Genomic DNA, 5,334 nt, shown 5'->3' on the forward strand with positions numbered 1-5,334 from the left:
CCAACTTTATGGAGATACAGATTTCATTTTCCAACAGGACTTGGCACCTGCACACAGTGTCAAAGCTACCAGTACCTGGTTTAAGGACCATGGTATCCCTGTTCTTAATTGGCCAGCAAACTCGCCTGACCTTAACCCTATAGAAAATCCATGGGGTATTGTGAAGAGGAAGATGCGATACGCCAGACCCAACAATGCAGAAGAGCTGAAGGCCACTATCAGAGCAACCTGGGCTCTCATAACACCTGAGCAGTGCCACAGACTGATCGACTCCATGCCACGCCACATTGCTGCAGTAATTCAGGCAAAAGGAGCCCCAACTAAGTATTGAGTGCTGTACATACTAATGCTTTTCATGTTCATACCTTTAAGTTGGCCAACATTTCTAAAAATCCTTTTTTTTGTATTGGTCTAAAGTAATATTCTAATTTTCTGAGATACTGAATTTGGGATTTTCATTAGTTGTCAGTTTTAATCATCACAATTAAATTAAATGAACATTTGAAATATCAGTCTGTGTGTACTGAATGAATATAATATACAAGTTTCACTTTCTGAATGGAATTACTGAAATAAATCAACTTTTTGATGATATTCTAATTATATGACCAGCACCTATAGTGGTCTGTAAACAAATCTTACCACATCAGAGTTTGTTCAACCAAACTAAACATGTTAAGTGTGAAAGCACCCTCTTCGGGTAGATCACTAACCAAATCACAGAGTGACATGGAGTTTGTTCTCATTTGTCAGTGTATTTTTAGATTATATATGTGTCATGTGAAATATAGACATGCTTTCTGTTCTTGTTTATCCGTTTGATATTTTCATTGTTACAAAACGTATAGCTTTGATGGAGGAGAAATTCACATTCAAATGCCTCTCTTGTCCATTCTGAGGTAGTAAAACATGTTAATAGTGTATTTTTACTAAATGTCATAGTTACTCACTACACAGTTTCTCCCCTACCATGTCAGGTTATAAAGTGGAACATTCTCTTTGTGTTAGTAATGTTTCTCTTTGGTGCCCCTCCCAGTAGGCGGCACTCAAAACAACAAACTTGTTTGCCTGGAAACTGTTGTATTTCTCTACATGTTCTCCTCCAGATGCTCCAAAGCTTCCCTCTGTGTCAGTGAGTCCCTCTGCTGAGATAGTGGAGGGCAGTTCAGTGACTCTGACCTGCAGCAGTGATGCTAACCCAGCAGCTAATTATACCTGGTACAAGGAGAACCAAACACCACTGCAAGAACTACAAGGCATTTATCATTTCAACTCCATCAGCTCTGAGGACAGAGGCATTTACCACTGCAAGTCTGAGAATCAGTATGGACAGATCAACTCGACATCTCTATTTGTAGATGTCCACTGTAAGCATAATAATAATAGAAAATTTACTAGTTTTCATTTTTACAATAATAGATTTTATAAAATGTGTTTGAGATTTCTTTCCTGAAACTGGGCAAAAGCTTAAAACCCAAGTAAAATCTGCCACCACCAAATGTGGCATACTGGTGGCATTAGAGCAATCTGAACAGAGCTGTCATGTGGAGAAGAGGCTGAATATATTATTAACAGGAGGAACACAGAAACAGCAGGTGGAGTTGGAGCAAGACTCAGTTACATCCAATCATCAGTCATCAATCAATAAATAATAACTTGTATTGCTCCTCCTAGCTCGTGGCACCCCATGCCTAAAAACAGGCCTGTAAACAAATATAAGTTGTCTCTCTTTTGTCCCCCAGATGCTCCAAAGCTTCCCTCTGTGTCAGTGAGTCCCTCTGCTGAGATAGTGGAGGGCAGTTCAGTGACTCTGACCTGCAGCAGTGATGCTAACCCAGCAGCTAAATACACCTGGTACAAGGAGAACCAAACACTGATTCAGGGACCAGAGGACATTTATCATTTCACCTCTATCAGCTCTAAGGACAGCGGGATCTACCACTGCAAGTCTGAGAATGAGTATGGCCAGATCAACTCCACATCTGTATCCATAGATGTCCAGTGTAAGTACAAAACATCAGCAAAGCACTTCCACATACAATGTGTTGAATTACAGATGTAAATGTCTGATGAGCTCAGGCTAGAAACAATGTCATGTTCTAAAGTAGCATCATAAGGGGTTTAAAGGATCATTTCAGATATCTTTTTTTTAATTCTACCTTAATAATATAGTCATTTGTACATTAAAATAGTTTTTGGTCAGTAATTATTCCTTACTCCTGTTCCTCCTTAAAGAGATCCCTTCATAGAGCAACATGCCTTCCAAAGTTCAGCTGAAACTAATTTGAGGCTTCAGCAGTCTGAGTTTCATGAATCAACTGTAATTTCAGAAATTACAGTTGTTTTAGTCCAAAATTCCCTGGTGTTTGTCCAGACAGTGATTCTTTGCTGAGCTGCAGCAGAAGGTTTTGCTCCATTGTTGTCCTGATGTTACTCTGTCGTTCATCACATAGTGGTCTGTAAACAAATCTTACCGCATCAGAGTTTGTTCAACCAAACTAAACATGTTAGGTGTGAAAGCACCCTCTTCGGGTAGATCACTAACCAAATTACAGAGTGACATGGAGTGTGTTCTCATTTGTCAGTGTATTTTTAGATTAGATATGTATCATGTGAAATATAAACAGGCTTTCTGTTCTAGTTTATACGTTTGATATTTTCATTGTTACAAAGCTTATAGCTTTGATGGAGGAGAAATTCACATTCAAATGCCTCTCTTGTCCATTCTGAGGTAGTAAAACATGTTAATAGTGTATTTTTACTAAATGTCATAGTTACTCACTACACAGTTTCTCCCCTACCATGTCAGGTTATAAAGTGGAACATTCTCTTTGTGTTAGTAATGTTTCTCTTTGGTGTCCCTCCCAGTAGGCGGCACTCAAAACAACAAACTTGTTTGCCTGGAAACTGTTGTATTTCTATACATGTTCTCCCCCAGATGCTCCAAAGCTTCCCTCTGTGTCAGTGAGTCCCTCTGCTGAGATAGTGGAGAACAGTACAGTGACTCTGACCTGCAGCAGTGATGCTAACCCAGCAGCTAAATACACCTGGTACAAGGAGAATGAAGACTCACCAAAAGCATCAGGACAGAACTTCACCATCACTGACTTCAGAGCTGAACACAGTGGGAATTATTACTGTGAAGCCCAGAACAGAAGAGGACGTCATAACTCCACCTTACATCTGATTGTTGTGGCAGGTACGTTATAATTTACCTTCACACACCTGTTAACTGCAGAGTTTATTTCCACCTGACAAGGTGCCACCACATTTAAAGGGGTCCTCACGCATCTTTGGGCTGACCTTGGGTTACAGAAGCTAAGTTATTTTTACCCTTTGATTAAACCACTCCCAAGAAAACACACTTAAGCCATCATTTGTGTCCAGTTATCTTCCCTATTGGACCCAAACATTCCTGTAACTTTTCCAGTGTTTGTGCTTGATTGTTGTTTTCCAGGTTCATTGAAATTTCCAGTTGTTCTATCAGTCATTGCTGTTGTTCTGGTCTTCATACTTCTTCTCTCTGTCTTCATATGGATTAGGTGAGCAAATCAGTTTAATATGCATCTTATAGGACAAGTTTTTGGTCTAGTCTGTACCAAAGCAATAATCACATGCTCATCTGTACATTGAAAGTTAGCTGCAATGGTTCCTCATGTTAACACTGGCCCTCAAGAGATCCCCTCTGAAAGTGTAAGTAATGCGGGACAAAATCCAGTTTCCATACTAAGACTAACTGTGGAAGATACACACCTAATTTGTCTAATGTTTATTAGCTAATTTTGCACAGAATGAGGATTTTCGATTTTGTCCCCCATCACTTCACATAAAATAACATTAGGGAGGGATTTATATGTGGCCAGTTTGGACAAGAGCAGTGGTGAAAGAAGTACTCAATTTTCAAACTTACGTAAAAGTACAGACGGGAATGAAGAGAAACACCAGACATTTATACACAGGGACTAACGAGCAGGGCGGGAGCAACACAGGTGACTGGGATCAGGGTTAACGAGGCAGATAGACAGAAGGGGAAAACAGAGTGACTAGATGGCAGGCAGATTACTGGAGGTGAGCAGACATCACACAAGTACTGAACACTAAACAAAAGAGTAATATAAACAAGCGGACAGATCACAAATGAACTAACACCAACAAGGAACACAGACAGAGGCTAAGGTAAAACAGAACTCAGACATGGGCAAAACACAGAAGTACACCAACCAGGAGTGAACACTAAGACAGGAACTAAGGTACAGGACTAAGAACTAAGATACGAGGCAAGACAGATACTAAATAAGATGTGGATGAATAATAAAAGGCTAAACAGAGACTAGAGCTGAATGAACAAAATCAGATTACTGAAACTGGCAGAGAACATAAATGACACCTAACCAACAGACGGAACCCAAGCATGGTGGTGGGAAACTAACACAGGAGGGACAGGAACAGAACCAAAGTACTAAGGCAGACACCGAGATAACAGGACAGATCAGAACCACCACACAGAACAAGCAGAAGACAGGATACAAGACCACAGACAGACAGGACTGAAACAGACACAGAGAAACCAAAATCAAAACACCGAGATAATAATATAACACAGACAAGCTCGGGGCAGGATCGTGACAACAATAATAGGATGATGTTATGAAGCGGCAGTTCTGAGCAGGATATTTTTATTATAATTACAGAATATGACAGTAGTTTGATGTCTTATCATTATGCAGCTATTATTTTGAAATGGTCAGGCTACAGCCTACTCCTTATTTCTCTAATAAATACAGAAACAGGAGGGGAGAGGTCACATTAAACTAGAAATAAAATATGTAAAAAGTATTGGTATCTTCTGGAAAAAATAGCTGGTTTTAACAGACCTCTACGCACTAACTCAGTACTCATGGAGTCTGTTGAAGGGGCATTATGGAATTTCCAGCGGCCTCTAGCTGTGCGGTTTTAAGATTTCTACCAGGCGTGTGCTCGTACGCGTGCTCGCTTAAACTCATGAGCGAGCATATTCCAGAACACAACCACTTTCATACAGAAATCCTGCAATAAACGCAGGAACACCAGAATGCAGGCTGGATTTATTTATTTCAAGCAAAATAATGTGACAACAGAAAAGATACACAATAATAATAACTTATACACTTATGCTTGAAATGGAGTGGGAAGAAGTAAAACTTCAAAGGTTTTTATTTGTCACATACTCATGCAAGATGCGCAGTGAAATGTGTTTGTGACATGTACTGTACTTCTGTCTTCAATTGAAATAAAAAATAAAGAGTAAGATAAAAGAATACAATAGAATACAATAAATACAAAACAACAAAGATT

At 39.5% G+C, this 5,334-nt stretch overlaps 1 long non-coding RNA gene across 2 annotated transcripts in view; it reads left to right on the top strand.

The window, feature by feature from the left end:
• Positions 1 to 3,040: 3,040 nt before the first annotated feature.
• The window catches only part of LOC123970046, a 12,987-nt gene continuing 10,693 nt past the window's right edge, over positions 3,041 to 5,334 (top strand). Inside the window, exons 1-2 of one of the 2 annotated variants that reach the window (XR_006824859.1) lie at positions 3,041 to 3,199; positions 3,458 to 3,542. This is a non-coding gene — a long non-coding RNA (uncharacterized LOC123970046). Of the gene's footprint in view, positions 3,200 to 3,457; positions 3,543 to 4,074; positions 4,177 to 5,334 lie in introns of those variants that run through there. The other variant, XR_006824855.1, reaches the window with a different exon arrangement.

Source organism: Micropterus dolomieu, linkage group LG01 (genome assembly GCF_021292245.1).
Source record: "Micropterus dolomieu isolate WLL.071019.BEF.003 ecotype Adirondacks linkage group LG01, ASM2129224v1, whole genome shotgun sequence".
Lineage (NCBI taxonomy): Eukaryota > Metazoa > Chordata > Actinopteri > Centrarchiformes > Centrarchidae > Micropterus > Micropterus dolomieu.